Below are 12,917 nucleotides of genomic sequence, written 5' to 3'. Positions count from 1 at the left end.
TTAAAAAGAATAGAAGAAAGAATCAAAGCAGCTCATTCATCCCCCTCACCCCAAGCCCTGTATCTGTAGGGCAGCAGCAGAAAAAGCAATGGACATTTGGGGTCAGCCGATGCTCATGTAACCCTACAGAGCCATGGAAAGCCGAATTCCTTCCCTTCGTAATCACTCAAACCATACAAAAAATGGAACTGATGACAATAAATACGTTTGCAACAGCTCAGTGTTGGCTGGTGGAAGCTTAATGGGTCGTTTGTTCTCTTCCTCCTGAGAGCAAAAGGTCTGCACAAGGGAGGCTCCTTGCCTTGCGGTCTGCACTAATTGCTCCCCTAATTGGATGAGCTGCTCATATCCCACCACCCTCAAGTGAACAGAGGATGGATGGGCTTCACACAGGGTGTTTTGGTGAGGGGATGGGGAGAGGGAAGCCTTCTCTGAGCCACTAAGGGTGGGTTGAAGGGTCAGCTCAGCCCTGTAGCAGACAATGGAGAATCCACACAGGGGGAAAGAAGCTGCACCCAAAGCTATGGGTGAGAAACTCCAATGCAAGATCCTGGCCAGGGGTGTTACACACAGTGAAGCCATTTTAGGGTCCAGGAGTCATGGTTTAATCCCTTTTGTTCCAGTTTTAAAGGCATTTTCCCTTCAGGGCCAGTCTGGGTGTCTATCCCAATAGCACGAGAGCCACCCCCGTCCTTGTCTCTACCTCTATCTCAGTACCAATCCTTGTCCCCACCCGTATCACCATCCCTAACACATCCCCATCCCTATCCCCACGCCCATCCCTATCTCTATCCTTATCTCTACCCCTATCCCTATCTCCATCCCTATTTCTATCCTTATCTCTACCCCTATCCCTATCTCCATCCCTATCCATTTCCCTTTCCCCATCCCTATCTCCATCCCTATCCATTTCCCTTTCCCCATCCCTATCTCCATCCCTATCCATTTCCCTTTCCCCATCCCTATCTCCATCCCTAATCCATTTCCCTTTCCCCATCCCTATCTCCATCCCTAATCCATTTCCCTTTCCCCATCCCTATCTCCATCCCTAATCCATTTCCCTTTCCCCATCCCTATCTCCATCCCTAATCCATTTCCCTTTCCCCATCCCTATCTCCATCCCTAATCCATTTCCCTTTCCCCATCCCTATCTCCATCCCCGTCTGTCTCCTCTGCCACAGCGCACTCCTCATTCCCTGAAAAAGTTCTCTATAACCCAATTGTTTCTAATGAACTCTCATTTCTTCCCAGATTTTATATTTATTTTTTCTTCTTTTTCACCGATTGGTCTCATTAAATCAATTTGAAAACACTCAGCAAAACACTTTTCCCCACACAAATTAAAGCTGCTGAACTCGATGAGCACAGCTGCACGGCGGCGATTGCTGTCTGCTGTGACGCCCACACTTGGGTTCATTTTCCCTGGGGATTTTGGGTTTAGGGGACACTTGGTAAACCCTGGAACATCATGAAGGGACTTTCTTGAAGCCTTTCTTGTTGCTTTATAAAATGTTGCTGGACAGGTTTTGGAGGATGGAAAGGGAGAAGCTGACAAATATCTGGAGGTTTTTAGAGCAGGGCTGTTAAGGTGCCCAGAACATTGAGAGGTTTGGGTTGGGGCTGCAGTGTGAGCTGAAAGAGCTCAGCCCGAATCCCTGAGCTTTGGGTTTGATTTGTATCACCAAAAAGGGGATTTGGGGTAGCTGAGATCAGTACTTATGATGACCTGCCTGTTCCTGACCCCCAAACATGTGAGGGCTTTACACAGGCTCAGCTCATGAGCAGGATGTGGAGCCCCAGCCACGATGGGGGTGAGAGTCCAAGCAGACTGGGGGCTGCAAACAGTCCCGACTTGTGCTTGGAGCTGTGCTTGGGCACTTGCAGATGCTAGGAGGGAAGTAAAACTGCAGCACCCCAATGCACCTTCTAAGGTGTCTGTGTCCCCAAAAATGGCAAGCAGCAGAACTCCAAAAACTCAAAGCAGAACCAGCAGCAGCCGCCCAGAAGACCCTGATAGAGCACAGGGCAGCCCACAGGGCTCAGGCACAGAGCAGCACGGGAAGAAGCTGGGCTGAAAGGGGGGGATGCAGCGCTACCGCCTTCTGGGGTCCCCGGGCCGGGCAGCCACGTGCAATCTCCCGCCAGCCCACACCACGCCCATAGTGGGCGGGGCTTCGAGCAAAGCTCACCTAATATGGTAACGGTAGGCGGAGTCTAGGTGGCCCCACCCTTTGGGGGGCGTGGTCAAGAAGATGCAGCGTTTTCATTGGTGGGATGAGGATGGGCGTGGCCGGGGGAGGGGGCGTGGCCGGGGGAGGGGGCGGGACGCGGAGCCGGCGGTTCCCGTCAAAAGGCGGCTCCGGGGCGGAGGGGGGAGGGAGGGGGTGGCAGCGCTGGGAGTGCAGGTAATGGGGGCTATAGGGGGCTATAGGGGGCTATAGGGGGCTATAGGGGGCTATAGGGGGCTATAGGGGGCTATAGGGGGCTATAGGGGGCTATAGGGGGCTATAGGGGGCTATAGGGGGCTATAGGGGGCTATAGGGGGCTATAGGGGGCTATAGGGGGCTGGGCTTTAAGTGCTGTGTGTCGGTGTCAGGTTGTGGGGGAGGAGGTCGCAGTTCTGGTTGCTGTTGGGGGGCAGGTGGGGGGCTTCCATGGGGACTACTTCAGTGTGCATGGGGACCCTCTTCTGTTCCCTGTGGTCACAGCGGTTTGGAGTCGCCTCATGGTGCTCTTACAGTTTGGGGGTGCTGTACTGGCTGTGTGTTGCCTCCTCCCCCCCCCCGCTCTTGTTTTGGGGGTGCTCTGTCCCCCTGAAACACTGCACCCCTGCCCAGTTTGGGGTCCTGTGTGAGCCCCCTTTACCTCCTCACTGTGAGCAATACCCCGCTTTCTTTCAAGGGGATGCTGAGGATTCTCCTCTTCCCCATTGGGGTTCATTTGGCTGGGGGGGATCCTGCCCCTTTGAGCCACCCCTCTGGGTGTTGCTTTTAACTAGCAGTGTGGGTCTGAGCCCCCACTGTTGGGGGAGAATATGGAGCCACTCCTATATCCCATGCTGACATAAAGCCCCTTCCCCAGCTTCACGTCGCTCTGCTCTCAGTGTCCCTGTTATGTGTTGTCACTCCAGTCCCTCCTTCCTGTCCCCATGTCCCCTTCTCTCTGGGTACCGGTTTGGTGTTTTAGAGCTTTCAGCCTCTTTTTCACATCAACATGCTGCTCTCTGACTCGGCTCAAAGCCTGATTAATGATCAGCCTTAAAGAGCACCTTCAGTTTAATTGGGCAAAACGGGTGGTTTTTTGATGTTTTGGGTTATTTTTTGGAGGGATGTGAGGAGACCATCTCTGCCAGGTGGGATCCTGAGCACATTAATTGCGCTGGGTTGTAATTCCCCAGTGATTTTGGGCTGTCCATGTTGGATGTGAGAGCTGTGACCCTAGTGCAAGGAAAAGCAAAGTACTGGGGGGTTATGTGAGGGAGAGGAAGGATTTTCCCTACAGCAAGTAGGGCCAGGACACCTGAAAGAGAGGTGGGGGGGGGGGGGGGGGAAGGAGCTGCTGCTGCTGTAGGGCACCTGGAAGAAGGGCAGGGGGTCGGTGCTGCTGTAGGGCATCTGAAAGGACCTAAAGAGAGGGTTGGTCCTTGTAAGGCGCCCAAAGGGACCTGGGTGGGGGAGGAGGGACTACAGAGGAGCGGAGCTTTTCCTTCCCCTTCTTTACCCCATTTTGAGCCCGAATCTGCTCGGGGCACTCAGCAGGATTTCCCCAGAAGCCGCTCTCTGGCAGCAGCCTCCCCTCGGTGCGCTGCCTCCCACGCCGGGCTCTGACTCATCTTCCTCCCAGCGTTCGGCGATGTCGGGACGGGGCGGCCGTGCGGTCGGGGCAGGAGCCCACCGCTGCCTCCTCTGCTGTGCTGAGGGGGGGGGGGTTGAGGTGTCGCTGCTCCTCTTCTTGCACTTGGATCGTTGCGTTTAAGGCTGCTTTTGGATGGGTTTTGACCCCCGGAGTGCATGGTGAACCATGTGAGGTTTGACGGGTCCCATCAGGGTTCTGCTTCTCATCGGGTGCCGACGTCTGTGTGACATCTTGTGTAAGATTCCCACCCGGCATCAAAGGCACAAAGCACAGAAATGGGTTTATCATTAGTCAGGAACTCGTTAGCTTCTCCCTCGGTGTTCCCTCCCCAAATCTTGCTGTCCTCAAGGCAAAAACAAGTGGATGATCCGACCTCTTAATGTGTAACTCTGGGAAGCGCCTCTTCCCTCAGCACACCTCCAGCCCTTAGAGAATAATGTTTAACCCACGGAGCTGAAGGGAGCCCGTCCAGCCCAGACTTCCTGTGGCTTTGCAAGGGGGGAAACGCTGAGATATCACCGGGAGAGGAATAGAAGTGGTGGTAAACAGCACAGAGTGGGGAGGGATGGAGGGCTGGGGGCTGTCACTGAGTGCTGCCCCTCCCTGGGTTGGGTGGGCGCTGCCCAGAGGGGCCGTCCTGTTGTATCTCAGTTTCTACGTGGGTCTGTCTGGGTGCTGCCTTTCCTTATCAGAGGGGGATGCAAGGATGAGGGATAGCAGCATCTCAGTGTAACAGCGCTGTGCTGCTGGAAGCAAAGCTGCCTCTTTGGACGGCAGGTGGAAGTCGTTGCAAGCCATTGCTCCTTGTCTTGCAGCCCTCGGCAAACAGGACCTGGATTGATTTATTCCTTTATTTTGCTGTTTTCTGACCCAAAAGAATGCTTTGGGGGACCGGGGTGAGTCTTGTATGTTGCAGCTCCTCTGTGAGCATTCCCACAGCTGGGAATGCAGCGTCCCTTTAATTGGGGCTCTGTATGAAGTTGTGTGCCCCATTGCAGAGGGGACACCAAAGCACCAGCCAGCAAGGAAAAATACTATTATTATTATTATTACTTGTTTAAAGTAGCTACGGGTCTTGTTTATAAGGACAACCTGTCCAAATTGAACACCCAACCACGGGTGATGGTTGAAGGAGGTGAATGAATGTGGGCATTGCAGGGTGTGTGATGCAGATGTGAGAGCCCAGGGCAGGCCCTGTCTGCCAGCAATGCTTCCCCTCCTGCTTAGCCCTTGCTGTGCTGAGGGCTGGGAGAGCAACTGGCATGAGGCTGGGAGGGGAAAGGAGTGCGTGCTGGAGCAGGGCACGAGGGGTGTAAATGACAAGGGGAGCAAAGGTCTGGGAGATAAGGGAAGGCAGTGACTCCATAGGCTTTAATGTAGGGCTTCAGTGACCTGAAGGAGAATGATGCTGTGACCAAGGAGGGGGTTTTGTATGGCCAGGAGAGCTCGGCACGGCTTCGCCATCGAGGCAGTGGGGTGAGCAACCAGTGCAGCTCCTGCATGTGTGTGTGCCTTCCCTTAGAGCTGAATCAGCCCCCTTTCTCACCTGTGGTTCAACCATCTCGCACATGGAAGTGACTTTTGTCGGCCAATTATTGGAAACGGGGTGTAGGAGTGATTTAAAAAAACAATACCCAGAAAACTTCTCTCGGTGCATCTCAAGGCGGTTCCTTCACTGCCAGGAACACACGCTGGGAGCTGCTGACCCGACCCCGTCTGTGGTCCTCCAACAGTCAGATGCTGTGAGAGCCTCCAGTCTGATGGGTTCCATTCATGGACCCTTCTGGCTGGTGGTTAATAGAGCTGTTCTGGATGCTTCTAGTCCTTATTCCTGAGCAGTCCATGTGTTTTCATGGTGCTGTGCCCCCATCCTGTGCGGTGCCTTTTGGTTTCTCAACCCACGGCTGCAACACGACAGCACAACGCCACCTCTTGCTTTATCAGTGTTTCCACCCCGCTGCCTCCTCCTGTTTGGGCAGGAAGAGAGATGGGTGATGGGTGCTGAGCTGAGGCTGTGCCCTGTGGTGCAGCCATGCACCGTGGGATGGGGCTTTGGGGGCATCACATCAAGGCTGGCAAAGGCTCCTCTCCCTTCCCCTGCTGTGGGGACGTGGATAGTGCTGACTTGGAAGGTTTCTCGTGAATAAACACTTATAGCCTCACGCATGTGCCCGTTTAACAGAAAGCAGATAAGATACAAGTGGGATCTATATTTAGACTTGCTTAGTTTTGCAGAACGCCTTGTGTCCTTGCTTGGAGCTCTGTGTGTGTGTGTTGGTTCACCTTCAGGACTGAGGGTGGGCAGGATGCTGGCTGCTGTGTGGCTTTGAGGACCCTTCCAATCCAAGCCATGTTATGGCCCTGTGGTTTCATAGCTCTGGGTTAAGCTGTATGGGAAGGTGGTGCTGAGTAGTTCTGGATGCTGAGCTTCTGTCCCCTCTTGGCAGCTTTTTCCATCTGGAATAGAGCAGCAGCTGTGGTACGTGGCTCCAGCCTTGTGCAATGGGATCTGAGTGCAGGGCATTCCCCTGGCTGTGAGGCTCTTGGAGTTGTGCTCAAAGGGGAGGAAATGGCTTTCTGAGCATCTCTGCATCGTGCTCAGATGTTTGAGTGCTGCCGAGGTCTGCTCAGTGGTGGGCAGTGCTTCTGTTGGGTGGCTTCAAGCCTGCTGCTGCCTCCCTTGTCTTGATGTCCTGTGATGATCCTGTGCTGTCCTGGTGGTGCTTTAATGGGGGAGGACCCAAAAAGCGGGCTGGTTGAGCCGCCTGCTCTTCAAATAGCAATTCTATCTGCAGGTAGGACACCCTCTATCTGCACCAGAACTGCTGCAAGAGGCCCTTTGCTCCATGCCTGCATCCATGGGTGATGTGAACCTGCTGATACCTGGCGGTGTGGGGATGATGTCTCACGGCCTCTCTGCTCTCACCCTGTTTACCAGCTCTAATAACCCACGTACCTGCTTGGATCATTCTAACTTGAGGGCGAAGTGAACCGAAATTGGCCATACGTGGGGTAATGGGATCATTGCAGCTCGTCTCTGGGAAGGAGAAATCTGTGGGTAATTCTGCTCTTCTGAGTAGAGGGGAACAATTTTCACCCTGCTCACCCACTCACTTCCTTGAGCAGCAGTCAAATTGCTGGAGAAGGAACTGGCAGTGGAGGGCAGGGCACGGCTGTCACGTGCTGTGCTCAGCTCCGTGTTCGCCCGGACAGGCAGGAGAGGCAGAGCCCCAGGAGCAGCACTTTGCAGCCACGTTCCTTCTGCAGGTAAGGAGCCACCCAGCCCAGGGAGCTGCAGGAGCTCCGTGTGTGTGTTGGGTCTGCTCCCTTCAAGGATCTGCAGCAGTAGGTTGCAATTGTGCTATAGAGAGGAATAGCCATCCGTGCTGATGTCCAGTGGTCACTTTGCTTTGTCTTTGGTGAGAGGACCTCTATTGTCTGACTCGGTTTTGCTCCTTGCTCTGATTTCTTTCCCTTCCCTTCTGGCTTGAACCTATGGGTTTCTGATTGTCCTCAATGTGGCTGATAGAGATCTGCTGAGAAAATGCCACTCTGTGCGTGGGGTTTGTTGGGTTGGATAGAGAGAAGGGGGGGGGGGGGGGGCTTGTGCAGGCTGGGATCCAGCTTGGATAGATCACAGCTGCCCTCAGGTCAGCCTGTGAGTGTGAAGCTGCTGAGGTGCTCCAACAGGCTGAGCCCCAGATGATGGGTTGATGGGTGGTTGATCTTAGTGTTCTTTTCCAACCTGGATGGTTCTGTGGCTCTCGGGGTGTGTGCAGGGCAGAGATCTGTCCTGAAGGGATGGGGAGGACTGGAAGGTTTCGCCCTGGAGATGATCATTTTCAGCTTCTATCCTACCCATGTAAATAGTCCTGGCTGCAGGGATGGCCTTGGGGGTGATGTGGGTCACTTTTCTGCTCTCATAAATAGGAATATCCCACCGAGATGCACCAGCTGTGTATTTTCAGCCCAGGGCTGCCCTGACTCCAGGTCCCACCTTACCTAAGGCTGCTGTGACCAGTGAAGGTTTTGGTTGTGTTGTTATTTGGGGAGATGACACATTAAGGCAGCAGTAAGGCTTGGGGCGGCCCGTACTGTCTGCTGCAAGGTCATGTTCATGGGTAATGTGCTCAGTGGTGACTCTGGATCCGTTTTACACCATGGAGGAGGCCTGGAGGTCTGTGCCTTGCAAGGAGGGCTGGTCGAGGCTTATGTTTCTGAGGAGCTGATTGAGGTGATTAATCCCATTCAGATCAGCTCCCATCGCTCAGCTTCTCCAAATCTGGTTGTTTCTGCATCGCTCCTTCCTTGTCCTGGTAAAATAAATGTCTTAAAATGCAGCTGGGTGGGAAGTCTGTGATCACAGCAGAGCCAGGCAAGCCAATGCAAAGGGTTGTACAAAAGGGTTTTGCTTGCCACAGGGTGGGTGCACGAGCATGGCTGGGGATTGTAGGCACCCTGCATTGAGCTCCTACCGTTGCAACAGGAGCTGGCCAAAGCTGCGAGCTCTCCTCTCCTGGGAGCGGCTTCAGATGTTGTCCTCTATCTACTGGGATCTTAATAAATGAGTTTATTATTTCAAAGGCCACCGGAGTGGGTCGGCAGCCTCTGAGGGCTCTATCTCTGCTCCGTGCATTATGATTTTGTGAATGCTGAGACCTTTGAGTTCTGGACTCTTCTTGCAGAGCTCAGAGTTGGCACTCGGCAAAGAGGAGCTGCTCTCCTCGAGCCTTTGATTGATTCCCAGCTTTGTGTGTTTGTTTCGAGCAGTTGGAGCTATGGCTGTGTTGTAACACCTGACCTGCTTTCCTTGCGTCCTCCACTGCTGCACCCACTGCCCTGAAATGGGGGCCCTCCCTGCCCTGAGCCCCCCAGAGCAGATCCTTTGCTCTGTGCCAGGAGGTGAAGGCTCCATTTCTCTTCCTTTGATCTCACAGATCCGAGTGCAGCCTTCAGCAGATGTTATTTCTCTGCCCATTTGTTTGCTGATGTTTTGCTTCTGGCAGGGAAAAAAACCCAAACCAAAACAACTCAACAACAGCAAAAATACCTGGCGAGCTTCACGTTAAACGTGCTCCCCACGCTCAGTTTCCTCCAGAGTCTCTGGGGGTGTCACATATTCTTCATGTGACTTTTGGATCAGGGTGGCCATTTGTGTTCTTCCCCAGAACCTGTTTGCATACCTTTAGAAATGGGGGAAGAGCCCTTTGCTGCATTCCCCGCATGCAGGGACAGCTCCTGTCTGTCTGTCTGTCCGTCCTTCCTGGATTCTTGTGCTGTGAGAGCCAGGATTCCTTGTCTGCTCGTGCTGTGGAAACAGCGATTGGGAAATGAAGGCGTGGATGAAGCACGCAGTCAGTGTGGATCAAGGGGGAAATGGGTGACCCGGGAGCTTGGAAGGTTCAGGTGATGCTGCTGGGGTGGCAGTAAGTGCTGCTGTGCTTTCCTTGGCACGCAGTGTTCCCTCAGCCCTGTCCTCGCTGTGCCCTGCAGTGCTGCGGTGTTACTGCGGTGCAGTGATATCAGCACGGAGATCGCACTGACGCTGCTTGAAGGCAGAGTTTCCATTGGAAAACATGAGCTTGGAGAAATCGCTCCTGGAGATAAGAACGGGAACGTGGGACAAGAAAACAGCACTGCTCTGCTTCTCCTGCCTGTCAGAGTTGAAAGGCAAAGGGGTGGGAGAGGCAGGCACTGCTGACAGCACCTGAGTGGGTCGGGGTCGCAGTACCTCGATGCCACACAGTGTGGTGCAGCTGTGTGGGTGCATTTCTGGATGCATTCCTGCCCTGCTGCTGCAGCACTTTGTGCTCTGACAGCTCTTCCCACCTGGGAGCTCCAGCAGTGCCCAGCAGAGGTGAAGCCCTATGGAAGGATGGGGGTACGTTGCTGGGGCTGCTTGGAGGGAGGCTGTGCTTGGACGGGGGCTGTGCCTGCAGGCACGTTTGCTCGTTAAGTGGGTATGGAAAGCAAACAAAGCGCCGTGGCACTGCAGCACTCACAGCCCGAGGTGCCTTCAGAGCTCCGCTGAGTTTGTTCTGATGCCTTTGAGCAGCTTCCCTCGCACGGCTTCGTTCCGTGGCTGCTGAGCAGAACCTCCCCAGCTGGAGCTCAGGCTGAGCGTGAGCTGCTTCCACAGCCTGTGCTGTCACAGGAGACCCAGGGGAGTAAAATCATGCAGCAGGACCGCCTGTATGCTGAACTTTGTCCCTTTTTTCCCCTGACCTCATGAATTCTTAGCGCCGGGGTGATGCTGGCCGTCATTCCCGAGCGGGGGCTCTTCCCGTTGCTGCTCCTTGCGGGTCCCGGTGCGCTGCTCAGCCCGCTGCAAGGCTGGGATTGGGCTCTTCCACCGAATCTGGGCAGAGCAGTTTGTGGGCTGCGCTGAGTCAGAAGGGAAGTTGGACGGGGCTGAATCCTTCCTGCGAACTGCCGCTCTCGCACCGCCTCCCTCTGACTTCAGAGCCGGGAGGTCCTGCTTGGCTCCTCCGGATCCGCTCCGGCCTCAACCACAAAAGGATGAGAAATGGGGTTTCTGCGGTGCGATGAGCGCCGTTGCAGCGGGAAGGCGTCGGTAGCGGCAGCCTGACTGATGGGGAAGTGCGAACCTGCCGCGTGTGTTCGCTCCGCGGAGCGCTTCAGGCGCCGCAGAGCGTTTGGGAGCAGATATAAGCGTGCACGGAGCAAAGCTTTCGCTCTCACCCAACAGCTGCAGTGCTGGGGACCATCCCTGTGTCCTGCAGATGTTGGGGTGCCCACGGGCACGGAGGTGCTGCTGCTCTTGCAGGGCCAAAAGCTGCCACCTTAAGCAGTGTTACATGGGCTGCAGCTTCTCTGGGTGCTCAGAGCTGTGAGCTGGCACTGCTGCTGGGCGCACCTGGGGTGAAACCAACCTGTTTTTCAGCTCCAACACGTGACCTGTTTTTTGTCGTCTGTCTCAGACAAGCCAACAAAGCAGCATCACAGCTACTGCCAGGCAGGGTGCAGGAGAAGGAAGGTCTGGGTGCAGGAGGAGAAGGTCTGGGTGCAGGAGAAAGAAGGTCTGGGTGCAGGAGAAAGAAGGTCTGGGTGCAGGAGAAAGAAGGTCTGGGTGCAGGAGAAAGAAGGTCTGGGTGCAGGAGAAAGAAGGTCTGGGTGCAGGCAGGGCTGGAGCAGCACAGTGCAGACTTTGGGGAGCTCAGCAATTTGTGGGTTTCCTCCTGGGAGATCAGGAGGAAGCTGGTTCTGTTCTGGATGCACCGTAACTGGGTTGGGACACCAGCAAGGTGCTGGTTTAGGCAGTGCAGAGCAGCAGCTGTACCAGAGCCTTAAATCATTGTGCTGTAAGTTCAGCACTACAAAAGCCCAAATTATTTCAGAGATAATCCTGTTTACCACCTCACAGCTGCCTTCCCTCCTTCAACAAACTGCAAACCCGTGGAGCAGATTCCTTTTGCTCCCAGCTTTCCATTGCACGGACCTGATGTTGTTTCTCTCACCCAAGCATCCTGGTCTGTCAGGGTCTGCCACCGGTTGGTGATTAACATCCTCCCACAGCTCTGCTGGGGAAGTGAGGCATCCTGCAGCTCACCACCGCGGTGCTCTCCAAGCTCTGATCAGTGCTGAGCTGTTTTATAGGTCGTAAGGAAGGATGTAAAACTATCAGAGAGCATCCAAAGGAGGGGATATGAAAATGGGGAAGGGTCTGGAGGGCAAAAAGTGTCAGAAGCAGCTGAGGTCCCTTGGTTTGTTCAGCCCAGAGGAGAGGAGACTGAGAAGAGCCCCCTCCCCATAGCAGCCCTGCAGTCTGCCCATGGCACACAGCCCCTCAGTGGGGGTAGATGGGCAGGTGCTGATCTCTTCTTCCTGGGAACAACGTGGCCCTGTTTGATCTGTGCCCGCTGTTGGCGTCGTCTGTTGGCAGACTTTTACCCTTCCCTCTGCTTGTTGTTTCCCTACCTGTGCTGGTTGGAGCTGCTGTAAATGCTGTCCCGTCCTGTTCCCCCCCCTTTGCTTCCCCTCCATCCTCAGGTCAGGCTGTTCTTCCTGCTGGATTTCTCTGAAGTTTGGTGCTGAGAAAGGAAAAGGACTCAGACGGGGCTGGAAAAGGCGTCTCCTGTTTTCCTGTGCTCATCTCCTGTCCCTTCCCACGAAGGGAAATGGGAATAATTTGCCCCATTCCTGGAATCAGCCCCATTATGGCAGAGTCTGGGTGGAGGGAGAGCTTGTAAAAACCCCCCAAACTTCCCCCAAAATGTGGACCACGGTGCTGCAGGACCCTCCATTTGGGGCCGGCCCTGGTCTGGTGCTGCTGAGCCCTGCAGAGCAATTGGTGTTCAGTACCTTAGTGTTAAATGGGAGCCACAGGGCTGGCAACAGCATTCACTGGAGGACTATTTTTGGCCCGTTTGGGGACTGAGAGCCAAAGCTGCCCAGGAAACTCAAATTCATAAAGGCAGCCGATGCGTCTGAGGGCTTAAATGTGTGCGAAGCTCTTGGGACCGCTCAGTGTGATGGCAATGCTGAATCACTGCTCCAGGTTTTCTTTGAAGCCAGAGAGATCAGTGCTTTGCTGGATGCTGTTCCTGACTAAAACCTGTTTGATTTTGGACTTCCTTTACCCAAGAAATGCTGCTGGGCTCTGAATCTCTACGTGAATCAACGTAGCAGATAGGAAACCCTAAAATGCAACAGCTCCTTCAGCCTGGATCTGAGCATCTTCAGGTCTCAGTGCTCCATGGAAGGCCCTGATCCTTGTGGGACCCTTCCAACGTGACTTACTCTGATCCTGTGGTTCTCTTGTGGTTGAGGAGGGGGCACCAGGACCCAGCTGGAACAGACAGAAGGCTCCAAGTGAAGGGGAAGAGCCTCAGGTCTGGAGATGCTTTGCTGCATCCTTCCCTCTGTGCTTCTATCCCATTCCTGTGCCCCGCTGCTGCACTCAGCTGTGAGGTGCTCATCTCACACCCAACCCCTGGGGTGGGGACGGGGGGGGTCTGTGGGCGCTCTGGTGATGCTGTAACCCATCGCTCCTCTGTCATTACCCTTATCAGCAGCCGAGGGCATGGAGGGGTGTGCCAGGT

At 54.6% G+C, this 12,917-nt stretch overlaps 1 protein-coding gene across 2 annotated transcripts in view; it reads left to right on the top strand.

The window, feature by feature from the left end:
* The first annotated feature begins 2,379 nt into the window (after positions 1–2,379).
* Positions 2,380–12,917, top strand: part of VDR (vitamin D receptor) — a 29,711-nt gene continuing 19,173 nt past the window's right edge. Inside the window, exon 1 of one of the 2 annotated variants that reach the window (XM_072358027.1) lies at positions 2,380–2,405. The gene's annotated coding sequence lies outside the window, so the exon portion shown is untranslated. Of the gene's footprint in view, positions 2,406–7,068; positions 7,123–12,917 lie in introns of those variants that run through there. The other variant, XM_072358028.1, reaches the window with a different exon arrangement.

The sequence above is a fragment of the Excalfactoria chinensis genome, chromosome 28 (assembly GCF_039878825.1).
Source record: "Excalfactoria chinensis isolate bCotChi1 chromosome 28, bCotChi1.hap2, whole genome shotgun sequence".
NCBI classification, from domain to species: domain Eukaryota; kingdom Metazoa; phylum Chordata; class Aves; order Galliformes; family Phasianidae; genus Excalfactoria; species Excalfactoria chinensis.
The sequence above is the reverse complement of the archived record's forward strand: the minus strand, read 5'-3'. Positions and strand labels throughout refer to the sequence as shown.